Genomic DNA, 13,779 nt, shown 5'->3' on the forward strand with positions numbered 1-13,779 from the left:
CTTCCTCCCACAGTCCAAAGACATGCAGGTTAATTGGTGACTCTCAATTGTCCGTAGGTGCGAATGGTTGTCTGTCTCTATGTGTCAGCCCTGTGATAATCTGGCGACCTGTCCAGGGTGTATCCTGCCTTTTGCCCATGTCAGCTTGGATAGGCTCCAGCCCCTCTGCGACTCTCAAGAGGATAAGCGGTTACAAAAATGGATGGATGGATGATAACATATCGTATTGTTGTGAAACATGTGTTTTATAGTGTCTACCCCACCTCCTTATTTATTTAACCCTTTCACAGGAGTTACATAGTGCTATACAGAAGGACGAAAAGAGAAATATGTAATGAAAGAGACATAAAAGTCATCCATAAAAACTACATCAAAATGTACAGACCGTAAAAGCTGATAATGCAGTCATAAGGAAATGGAGAAAACACCAAAGCAAACACGGGAATATAAAGACACTTGATTATTTTGTGTGAGGTGGCTCCAACACCCCAAGCAACAACAACAAAAGTGCAATCACCTTAAATACCTAGTTACCTACTTTTCATGAGGAGGTGCTAATTTCAGCTTGCAGCGAAACCAGATGCTCTTTGTAAACTTTGACTGTGAACTATTTATTTATTTGTAGATTTGGTTTATTAGATATTTGTTGTTGGATTCTTCAGAGGGATAAGAGAGAGATGCATTGTGGGGGAAAAATATGTCTGTTTGACAAATATTCCATCGATCCTCCCACCAGTTACCTCCAAATTAATCTTTTTAGAGTTTGTCATAGGCCTCTTTGCAGGAAATGCATGAATGGAAATGCAGCCAAGATCTCAATATGAATCACTGACAAGCACTTTTGTTCTATGACAAATCTACGTTTCTGGCGCACCTTGGCCCCCTCTCTCCCACCTCCAATCAGTCATCTCTATTAAAATTTGTCAAATTCCATAATAGAGTAATTGCAATGAAGAATAGCGACTGTCATCCTGGAAATGAATGGTCTTTATATTTGGTGCAAAACCATGTCAGTGGAATCTTTAATCATTAAACTTGAGATGAGAGACAGCAACCAATTCATATTCATACACGGTGATGCTGGGGTTTGTCAGGCTGTAATGTTCAATGATTGGAGTTAGTGGGAAAATGACATGTCTCATTATACGTAAGGATGAAACATCCCAACAGCTAGTTACAGAGGTTGTTATCGTTTTAAATGTTTTCTCATTTCCGGATAGTCAAATAATGAACCGTCTCGCATTAATCTTTTGAGCTGTGTGCTTATTTGCTTTTTTGTTTGAGAGTTAGATGAGAAGATTAATACCACGCTCATGTCGGCACACTTTATGTGAAGCTACAGCAAGAAGCCGACTGTTAGCTTAGCAAAAAGACTGGAAACAGAGGGAAACAGCTCACCTGGCTCTGACTGACGGTACCAAATACTGTATTTCTGCCTTCCAGCACCTCATTAATACACTGTATGTTTTTTAATCTTTTCCAAAAACAACATTGGATTTTACAGGGAAGTCACTGCACCTAGCCAAGTACATAATAACCTGGGTATTTTGTACAAATGAAACAAGTCACATATAACTTGTTAATTAGTGAGCTTTCAACTGGGTTTCTCATAGACACCAGGATGTTGATACCTTTGGTGGAGGTTTATTTATAGTGCTATAGCACCACTGCAACAGCAGATGGATGTATCATACCTGGTCAGACCATATCCTTCGTTACTTTGTAATATAGAATAATTATTTGTTACATCACTGACTATTCCAAGTTGCCATTTATAGGTTTTTTCATTCACTGTGAAGAGACGACATGCGAACTAGAGAACTGTGTCAGCATGGACAGCTCATGTTCGCATGTCGTATCTCTGTAGCAGCTTCAGCCACAGAGGTACAACATGGGAGATACAGAGATAGCACTCTGTATCCCCAGAGCCTGCACACATAGCCACTGCAGGTACAGTGTCGCCTCTTAATGCATAATTGTTAAGCTTTATAGGATTTTGTCACCTTGGGACTGAGCCAGGCTAACTGTTTCCTCCCATTTCCAGTCATTAAGCTAAGCTAAGCTAAGCTAAGCTAAGATGAGCTAAGATAAGCTAAGCTAACTGCCTGCTGACTGTAGCTTTATATTAAAGTGACAAATAGGAGAGTGGTATCAATCTTCTCATCTGTTTCTTGGCAGTAAAGCAAAAAGGTGTGTTTCCTAAAATAAAATAAATAAAGGCATAAATCCATTGACCCTCTGTGGCTGCAGCATTGGTGCAGTCAAACCAAGCGTACGCCGATATTTAACAGTTTGTCTTACAGGTGTAGAGATTAAGAGTGAGAATAATTTACTTGCAGACGAGACTCTCTAAGAAGACAACAACTTCCAACCTGGTCTCCTGCGAGCCTCTCCACAGACCCCAGCAATCTGACGGCCTGAACCCTCCCAAGGCATACTGCTGCAAATTGCATCGTTACTTTGCAAATTTGTTCAAGCAATCAACTCAATCTCACTTGGGGTACCAATCTGACAACAGGAATGATTAGAATCCTGGGCGGCTCGCCGCTTGTCACTTGGGACCGAGATGAGAACAGAATTACAATGAAGCCTGAAATTGCGTGCTATTGTTACCTCCCTGTGTTCCTGTCCTCTTTCTCCATCCACCCCTTTTCCACATGCCCACGTCTGTCTCCTCTATTCTATCCTTCGGAGATGTGGTAACAAGGTGTGACTGCTGGCGACAAAGCCAAAGGGCAATTGTCTAGGATGGGGGACTAGAAATAGCTCCCGTCCCATCTTTTATTACAAAGCGGACCTGCCATCACTAGAGTGTAAAAACCCCTGATTTGGGACATGAAATATGCAAAATTTGTGTGGAAATGCGATGGAGGACTAGAGTGGATAGTCTTTAATGTGGTAGTGCTAGACAGGAAGTGCTTTAAAATAGGAATGAATACTTCATCTTAGCGTATTTTTGCAAGGAGCTTGGGCAAGAGAAGCAGCGTAGTCTGGTTCCCTTTAGGTTTGGACAAAATACATTAAAATGACCTCAGGAATTGTGGCGAAATGCAAAGGGCAGAGGCAGGCGGCTCAACTTGCTTTATATTTATCAGTTTCTCCTCACATGTTGCCTTCGAGAGGAGGGTTGAGGGGGGGGGAATGAAATGACCTGACGGGAGCTGAGGGGAGGAGAAGCAGGCTGTTGATTCTCATTTCACCGTTCCCATCTCCCAGCAGGATTGTCTGAGACATAGATAAATACTGCCAGCACTGCGATTTATAAGCTGTGCAGCAGACACAATTTCACCCATTACCTGACTGACTCAAAAGTCCAACACGCTTGAGTCCCCCTGCATACAGAGTGCCGTGATTTCAGCCGCTTTTGCCATTCTTCTGGCCTCCCTTTGCCTTTCCTCTAACTCTTTCTTGTCAACACCGCTGGGGGACAAGGCAGCTCTCAAACCCTGAATACTTATTTCCTCAGACACTAACAGTGATGTGCTTTGTGTAAAAATTAGTATGTTTATCATTTGTTGCCAGTCTGGCCGAGTCTTCCGTCTGCGGTGACTGTGTGTGTTTACTCTCAGGGCTATACTTACTGTAATTATAGTATTTGTGTGACTTTGATTATCCAATCAATGCCAAAGGGTCTGAAAGTTGGCCTACAAACATATACACTGTAACATTAGCAGAAAAATTCTAACTTTCCAGTCTTCAAAGAGAGATAGTGACTGAGACTCACATTTTAAGTCAAATTCTATGTAATCAGGAGGCAATCTGGCCACATTTTACAAATAAGCATTGTAGGGAGATAGAGAGGGATTCAAACTGAAATTTAGCAGCTTATTTAGCAATTTAAATTATTTGAATTTTAATTCAACAGCATTCAGGCTGAAAACAATCTCATCCTTGAACAATTTCTCTGCCTAGCAGCAATTCTTTCTCGCAACTTTTTATTTTCATTTTCTCGTCATAGTTGAGTTAAGGGGCCTCAACTACAAATAACATATTTTCTTACTCCTAGTGCTACCTCATCGTGCTCATAGTTTTATCTAGTTTTATCTTTTATATGTTGTGAAATCAGCCCAAATTCCAAAGCCCAATTAGTCTGAAAAATGTCTTACTGGACCGAAAGTCCATTTCTCCAACAGGCCGTTATCCCAAGAACAAAGGCTTGTTGCTCCGAAGTCCTGTTTCTCAGAAAAATACCCTTTCCCTGCAGTTAGTTTCCGTTTCCCAGCAACATTTGAGACACTGATCCCAGGTGTTTTTACCTACTTTTCCTGTTTTTCCTGCGAGGTTTGTGCCACCAAATATGGGCTGTATAGGGCTGTAGTCTCCTGGTCAACTAGTCGATTATTTGGTCGCTATACTCTCGTCCGACCAAATTCTCATTGGTCGAATAATTGCCGTGTTACTTTCATAAGGAGAGAAGAGCTACATTAACAGTGGGGGGACAGGCTAAGTTACCTGTGAAAATGGTGGTGTTTTCAAAAAACCCCGTTGTTGACAGAAAGTTGAACTCGCCCACCCTCACGCTCAGCATTGCTGTGACGCAGACCTCCTGTCTGTGTCTGTAAGCTGACACCATTTCCCTCAGTGGAAATTAAGGTTGTATTTACTTGTATTTCACAGATAAGAAACAATAAATTGTGAAGACAGTAAAGCCTCCACTAAAATAGAATTTTAAGTCTTGTGTGTGATCTATCCTTCAGGGATTTATACTTCGGGATTTATCCTGGCTTCATATGAGCAGAGGAAATCTCCGCTCGTCGCTAGGCTAATGTATACCATGTAAAATGCCATAGGCTGGCACTAATATGCTTAGCATGTTATATTTGCTTGGAAAACGTGTTTACTTTAAGACAGTTGTTTTGTCGCTGAATGTTGTGAGTTGTAATGGAGCCGAATTATGTGCCGTTACTAAAAGATCACTAGACACTAGACTAATTTATACAATGTAAAATGCCATAGACTTGTGCTAATAATGTTAGCATGTTGTATTGGTGGGGGAAATATGTCCAGATAAAGACAAGTGTTTGTCTGTCAGTTCTGCGATTTATAGTGAAGCCAGTTTGCGTACTTGTGTTTGAAAGTGTCTCTGTTAAGCCCTATTTAATGCGTGTTTTGAATCAACTATATAAATAAAGTTTGATTTGAACTAAACTTTACAGAACACAGTCCTCCACCGCCGACTAGTGTTTTGGAGGTGTAACTGCAGAGTGACACAGACACACCACTGCAGAAGTAAAAATAATGTGCAGATTTTTTTCCCCCCCATGACTAATCGATTAGTTGAAGATTATGTGCGACTTTAGTCGACCAAGATTTTATTTGGTTGACTACAGCCCTAGTTGTATGAGCCAAAACATGATCTTTTTCTCATCATAACCAAGTGGTGTTTGTGCCTAAACCAAACCACACATTAACCACAGAGTTGTTGAAACATAAAGGTATTTGCTACATAATAACATATAAATCTTACATATGATGGTTTACAGAAATGTACAATGCTAACATTTATTCTGGCGATTGGGTTGACGATTCCTGTCTCTGAGATATATTTTACTGACCTTATCGAATTAATGTGAATGACATTTTTATTTTGTTCTTTTTATAGTTTGGGTGAACTGGCCCTTTAATATAGACATTATGCCACGTTCCTCTTCTGCCTTTGGTCAACCATCTCACCATAGACAATATAAGGTGTGATTATCTCTAGCTTCTATATATCACACTCCTCTCTTAATCTCTAAATGCTTCTAAGTTTTATTTTTAAGTGTGTTTATTCAGTCTGAATAGATTGGTCGTGATGGGTCATGGTTGACTCATCACATGCTCAAATGCACGTATTTCTATTTAAAATCACTGAAGAGAGAGAAAAAATGACAACCTGTGACTGTGACAAAAGCAAAGCCTGATATGTAATTTTTCTATGCCCTTGACCTCCGCTGTTGGCCACAAACTATTAAAAACACATCAGTAACCCAGACTGTTACACTTGGTGACATGTTCCTTTATGACGGTGAACATGGGCTCTGTCGTTTACACCATCCTGCTGCTGTGTTTCACTAGCGAACCAAATGTGTAATCATCCGCAGCTGAAAATAGTCCCGTGTAAGGTCTTTTTTCTCCTGCTTTAGTAATGTTTGCTAAAAACCAAAGCGGTCAGCCACATTAAAAAATTACAGAGCTTTTTTTTTTTTTTTTTAAATGAAAGTATATATATATATATATATATATATATATATATTTGTTTTTCAAACATTTACATTTTCAGTTGGAGTGATGGTGCTGCAACTGTCAGGGTAGCAAAGGTGAAAAGTGTTGAGAAACAGACTAATACATTTTAGAGTTTGGCCTTTCAGTGGGATCTGTTGACAATACAAAAGATTAACCCGAGCTTTACCCTTTGGGCAGTGATTGCTTCTAATAATGGTTGTACATTTGAACCAAAGACAACAGGGAACCAGTGACTTCTGTAGATATGCATGTTGGCTCCCATCCATCCAGTGTAGCAGTAACAGAGACCACTTGAATACAAGTTTTATTGTTGCTCGGATGAAATACTGGAGCGAAAATAAACATTATCAATCATTTACATCCTTTAACTGTGATAATGGATGACTGTTACATCATATTAAATATGTAAAAAGGATTTAGAGATGCTGTTTGAAATCTCTGGTACTAAAAGCAGCAAACAGGCTCTTTTCTGAACTTGAGGCTATTTTGTTTCCAGTGGTATTAAATACCACAGGCTTTCCTCCCCATTCTCATTCAAAGTCAAATTACTCCTTCAAGGCCTGCCAGTAATATGGGTTAATTGTTCTGGATGGCTGGATCACTTCCAAGCAGTTCATCCAATTTCCATTTAAATTGAGCTATTGGAGCGTGACATGGGCGACGCTTGGCTCGGCACTGTTGCAGACAGGCGACACCGGCGCACCGCTGGCTGGGATGCAGAGAAACCTGTTTACAGGTCATACCGGAGACTCTCAAGTGGCTGGCGACAAATGAAATGCAAGCGCACACCTTGCTGTTTCCCTCAATAGGGGCTTTAAAAGGTAGCGCAGAAGAATGTCTCATATAGTCAAACTGGTGGAGTGTATATACATTGCTTCATTGTCAGTCTCCTGTCGGCTGTGGCTCCGATTGTGACCTGACAGTCGGAACAATAGAGGAGGACATGGTGCTCCTGATTTCTTTCTTTACCTTCTGCTCTCTGGTGATTCATTGCCTTTCGAATAGGAGCTGCACTCCTCCTCCTCTGTTTAGCTCTTAAAATCATCATTTTGGTACCAATATGCTATTTTTTTGTTGCTGCCCCTGCAGGATTCATGTCACAACATTTCTCATAGTATTGGACAGATTCACTGTCACAAGCACACCCCACTGTTTTTAATCTTAGCTGCCTTTGGTTTCCCTCTCTCCCATAACATGTGGACTCTAATGAGCCCCGATTATTTCCTCCCACTGCTATTGTCATACACATCTTTGTTTTGTTTTTTTACTCCAGGTATAAAATGAAGGGGGTGCATTTCATTTCATCAAGGTGAATGAATCATCTTTCATCATGCACACCATGTTGATGATTCCTACCATTAAAAACAAACTTTCTGCAGAATAAAAGAGGCAGTATTCATCAAATACACCACAAGACTCCTGTTATTTCACTTTTTGTCCTCTTCTGAACTTGACTTTAAACACTCCTCCCTCTGATTGCACATTTATAAGAGACGTATGGTGTCTCAAATCACAAAAGTTAACCCTCCATGTTCAGACGTTTTACCACTACACATTTTGTGGATAGAGAGAGAAAAAAGATGAGCAGTAGAGGGTGGTAATGCAGCATTTAACCAAATGGAATCTGCAGTTAAACAACACAAGAAAAAGAGGAAGTAATAAGTGGTGTGCCATAGAAGAGCTCTCTTTTTCCAAACTAAGGTAGACTCCTAACAGAGAACAGTGGAAGAAGTGGGACTAAATGCATGTAATAATGTCTTTCTCAGCTGTAACAACTAGGTGATAATCTGCTGTTGTATGACAACAAAGAGGAAACACCAACTCCCCTTTAAGGCCCACCAAACTGACATTAAAGAACTAGAAGTGATGAAGGCTGACTGTTGCGTCACCTGTGTCTTGGCTGAGAAGTTGCAATTGAACACATCTCAAAGACTACAACCAACGGCTTACTAGCCAACACATTCTCACTCTGACCTCGTCACATATTGACGTTTTGGTCATGGACTTTCCACGTCCACATACGACATGCAGGGTACCCTGGGTGCTTTGGTTGTTGATGTTCTGGGACACTGTGTCAAGTTCTCTCCTTTCGAGATACACTTCAGTTTTCACAGGAAATATAATGTTTGCATCTAGTCTCTTTCAAAATGAATGCACTACATTGGTACAACACTGCAAATTGACTTTTTTTTCCCTTCAACAACACAAACACACGGCGGGTTTAGGCAACAAAAGCCCTTGGTTAGATTTAGGACAAAAGAATAGGGTTTGGCTTTATAATCTTACGGGACGTGAACACCACTCTTTCAGGTGAATGTCGGTGTTTGTTGGACCCATCCACCACATATCCCACCCACCCCACTTGGACTTTTGCTGCCTTAACTTTCGTCCTTGTCCTGCCACATGTCCCCCTGATGCCACCAGGCACCGATAAACTATAATGGCAATAGGCCGTGTATCCTGTTGACGTTGTAGTAGGTTTCTGACACTGCGAGTCCCTGCCCAAGCGCCGGATTTCGACGACTTGGGAGTGAGACCGGGCTCAAGTAGGATATATGCCTTGGGCCTGCGTCAGAGGAAGTAACTCTCCATACCAGCAGGTGGTAGAAGTCTGTGTTCACCATTCAAAAAGAGAGACTGGAAGACTAACAGGAGGGATTCAAGAGGCTAGTTAGCCAATTAGCACATGAACAACATGACCCGATGTTGAAAGAGGAAAGGATATTTACCGTGTGCTCTCCAACAAAAGCACAAACAGTAATTAATTGTTCCTGCTAAAGAGCTCAAGGGCTAAAAGAAATAATCATACCTTATATACAAAGTTTGTTTTGATATAACTCTCGCTTGACTTTAGCCATTTGTTTACTGTCTTCCCTTCCATTTCTCTTCTCATGTACTGAAGTGAGCTGCGAAAAAAAAAACAATACAGACCGACTAGTGCCCAACGGTGTGACACACACCACCAAGCTGGTGCAAGAGACTTTGTGATGACGAGACCAGCAAGAGCTGGCTTGGTGTGTCAGAGCCTTTAAACAAAGGCAAACCTGATGAAGGTCTTGTCACCGAAACGTTGCAGCGTTCAAATACTTATTTTTGCAAGTTAGACAGTGTGCGGGAGTCTTTTCTACAAGTTTTGTTCTTCTCGTCCCTCTCCTGCACATTTGTTTGGAAATGGATGTGCAAAGTATTCCTTTGTTTTGAGGGCCCTTGAACAGCAATATATAGCTCCAGTTTGTGCCTCTCATTAACAAAACATTCAAGTCACCGTGCCAAGCATCCAATTTTCCAAAAAATATGTGGGCTACCTGGAAATCTTTGAAACACCCAGAAGGTTAAGAAAATTTAACATTGTCCTGATGGTAATTTCAGAATCCTCAAACATTTTCCTAACCATCTGGATGACTAAATATTCCATGTTGCACAATAAATCTCTAATTCAGACCTTTTTTTCCAAATCCAAACAATGACCGTAGCTGTAACTGATGTACACTATCTTCTTGCTGAGTTTCTACAACGTGATTTCCATACAGACTGATGAAAAATAAATGAATATTTTGATTGTGTTTAACAAAAAGAGCAAGGCCATAACTACTGAAGTCCCAACTTGAGAAACCAGAATGTTATTTCATCCAGGTGTTTTAAGAGTTTTTAAGAGTTCTGCAAAGAGCTTTTGAAAAGTGATATGAAACAACCTTCTGGGTTTTTCAAAAATCACTAAGTATTTATTTATCAGAAAATCATCTGCTCAGCTCTGCCTCTTTCAGATCTTTAAAGTTTTTTATCAAATAGAAAAAAAAGGTTCCAAGGTGTGACTGAAAAGATCCAAATAACAGTGCCCCCTCTTTGTTCCAATGCCTAACTTTGTGACTTCAATGTAATGGTAACTCATGAGCGGCACAAACTGCGGCTATATCCTCCACACATCACAAAGGCAGCTCCTGTGCTCTGTGGATCAGCTTGGATGGCTTGCATCAGTCATTCCCCCACAGCCAATCCAGTCCAACTTCTCATAAAAACCACACCAGTCTGTATCATCGATTCGTTCCCTTCTAGAAATGGGCCCCATGTCACATGTATTGTTTCTAGATTGAAAACGAGTTGGCTAACATCTGCTGTAAATCATAAACTCCCATTAGCCAGAGGGATCCATTCTGCCACCAGCCATCAACACACTCCCTCTTTGTCCTGGGTCAAACCATTGTCCTAGTTTTATTTTTGCAACCTTAGCAGGCCAGACCCTTCATCACTGTCCCCACCATGAGAGGGAGGACTCTGGTTTGTGAACACAATGATGTCAGGTACAACATTAAAACGTTTAACCAAGTGGCGGGGCAGCGTGACCCCACACGCTCACACCATCAGTCAGGTCAGGATGAGAAAATGGAGGTCACATAATGCACAAACACATATTATTCTAAGACACTAAATGACACCGGGAGGGAGAGAAGGTCAAATACACTTAGGCTCATCTTTGACCTGTTTTATCTCTGGATGGTTTTTCTTTAATTGAGTTAAAGGCTCAGTTCACCCAAACCAAATTAAAACTTTCTGTTACCCCCATATGGCATCTGGTTTTATTTACTGAGATCTGTCTGATCTGAGATTTATGCAGCTTGTAATATATTCCTAAAATCACAACATATCAGACTTTATCAGGGACAGAAATATAGAGTATCAGATTTATTTCCATTGTTGTACCTGGTGTTTCCACAGCCCACCAACCCCCTCGAGACAGAAATAAGCATTCAATGTATGACCTTTTTTTCCAGAAAGAAGACTAGATTAAAAATATCAGACACCTCCAACAGAAATTACATTATAAAAAAGGTTATTGTTTGAAATAGTTACAAATATTATGAATAGTAAATAGAATGAAATAGAAAGACAATATTGTAAATAATAAATGGGACATCCACGTTCTTTTTTCTCGACAACATTAGGTTTAGGCACAAAAACCACTTGGTTATGCTTATGAAAAGATCTAAACGAATTACCTGCTTTTGGAGGCACAAAAGTTGTTGGAAAAGCAGGGATAGGGTGGTGAGATACACCCAGGCTTGGTGGCTCAAATGCCTCGGGGAAATAATGCAATGTTTCAGTGAAAAACATGCTGCTTTTGCGGCTAAAACACTGCTGGGAAATGCTGTGTCTGTGAAAAACAGCCAGGTTCGGGGCCAAAGGGCTCAAAGTGTCTCCAAAAGACATCCAGTATTGTTGTTAGATGGTCGGAGCAGTCTGCAGCTTGGCAGGAATCTCGCCTAGGTAACATGCCATCTGCTATTCCATCCACCTCCTGATGACAAAGTCAGCTTATATACTACATCTCTTTAGAAACTTTGATATGCTATGTATGAAATGTGCAAATGTAACGTATCTGTGGTTTGAAGAAATATTTCAATACCAACATTTTCTTTTGGTGACCGGGTCATTGGCAGCCAGTACATTAAAGCTTAAAGGACTAGTTAATAAACTTATTTGGCGACCATGCCTGATTTGCTGCAGACTGTAGCCTTATATTGTAAGAGCCTAGTCTCACGCCAAAGTCGTCAAAATCTGATGCATAGGCAGTGACTTGCAGTTTCAGAACCCAACGAAAAAGGCATCCTTTAACGTCAGCATGATACGTGACCGGTTGCTATAGTTTAAAGGCGCCTGGCAGCGTCAGGGGGAAACGCAGCGGGACAAGAATGAAAGTTAAGGTGGCGAAAGTCCAAAGGGGTGGGCGGGAGTCAACAAAGACAGACTTTCACCCGAGAGAGCGGTGTTCATGTCCTGTAAGATTCTAAAACCAAACTCTGTTTTTTTTCCCTAAACCTAACCACTTCCTTTTGTTGCCTAAACCAAACCATGTGTGTTTGTCGTGGGAAAAAACAGTCGATTTGCGGTGTCAACAACCAATGCATCCAGGGTACCTTGTACGTCAAATGTAGACACGGAAAGTCCATGAGCAAAACATCAATTAAGGTCGGAGTGAAAATGTGTTGACTATACAGACATTAGAGTTGTATCAGTCTTCTCATCTAACTCTGCCAGGAAGCCAAAATGCACTTTTCCCAAAATGTTGAACTAACCCTTTAATATTGAAACAATCTGCTTTGCTCTATATCATAAGCAGTGAGAGAAAATTAGGTTTGTGTGTGTATTGTGTGTGTGTGTGTGTGTGTGTGTGTGTGTGTGTGTGTGTGTGTGTGTGTGTGTGAGTCGAGTGAGCTGACCCTTTTTGAAAATTGCCTTAAGGTTCAGAGAGGAATGTGGGAATGAGAGAAGTAATGCTGTGCCTGCTTCATCTGTTGTGTTGTGGCACAATTTCTTTTGTAATTGTGTGAAAATACCAATACTGACACAAATATAAAAAAGTGTTTTGTATGTTCTACACACTATAATCAATGTCTACAATTTCATGCACCACAAGTTAGCCTGTGAAAGGCTAATTTTAAACCAGACTCAGGTCTCCCACATTAGCAGTTCCCCTTGAGCTGCCCTTGACTTGAACGCACTGAGCCCGAGGCGCTGGGCTGAGGGCTGGGCTCCCCCCCAGGCTCCCCTCCCCCAAGGACACTCTGCAGGTTGCCTGCCTGTCTGCCGGAAAAAAAAAAAAAAAAAAAACATGTCCAGATACTTCTATTGTTCTAGGCTCTGATCTTCACACAGGTTGCTAAAACAAAGCCCTCTTATTAATATTTATAGCCTCTCTGATGGGACGGGATCAATGGAGAGAGGAGAAAGAGAAGAGAGAGCGTGCCTGAATAATCATCATCCATCTACTTCCAGCCCTCTCTCTCTCTCTCTCTCTCTTCTCTCCATCTCTCTGAAGTACAAGTGATGTTTTAAAGAGGAATTCAGTGTGTGAGCGGGAGATGGAAATTTGATGAGATAGGGGAGAGGAATGGCTGTATCCGTGTTCACACATGTGTGTTTATTTTTTGCTTTTGCAGCTTGCAGGCTGCCACATTGACAGGGCTGTTATTGAGTTATTTTTACTCCAGTTTTTCCTTACGTTAATAACTAAATGAATGAGACAGCACACACTGTATCCCCGTTTGCCTTCGTAAATATAATATCCATCTGCAATGACATCTGCTTAAAGCCCAGCAGTGTTTTGCATGTTTCTGTTGACTTTCGTTTGCCTTAATTTCTCCTCCTCTCCCAGCTGAAGATGTGTGGGAGAGTGTTAAGAGTGGATTTGTAACAGACTCCTGGTGTCTTCATTGGCAGGCCCAGCATGGTGGATCTCCAAGATGAAAGTCTGACAGCCTGAGACAGTCTGCTCTGCGTCTTCAGTAGGTGGGCACGCTGCCCAGTGCTCAGTAAGCGAATTAGGTGGGCAGGACGCCCAACACTGCCCCTCTTGACTGACAGTGGCCCTGCCGAGCGGTCTTTAACTGCACAAGGAGAAAGTTATTAATCAGATGTGTTTGCTTCTTCCAGCTTTTCCTGCTGAGGAGGAGGAGGTGGAGGAGGAGGGGAGACCTGGCTTGGTGATGAATGCCCTCACTTCTACGCGTTTCAAAAGTACAGTTTATCCATGAGGAATGGAGCAGCTTGTACACGGGC

This window comes from Epinephelus fuscoguttatus, linkage group LG5 (assembly GCF_011397635.1).
Source record: "Epinephelus fuscoguttatus linkage group LG5, E.fuscoguttatus.final_Chr_v1".
Lineage (NCBI taxonomy): Eukaryota > Metazoa > Chordata > Actinopteri > Perciformes > Serranidae > Epinephelus > Epinephelus fuscoguttatus.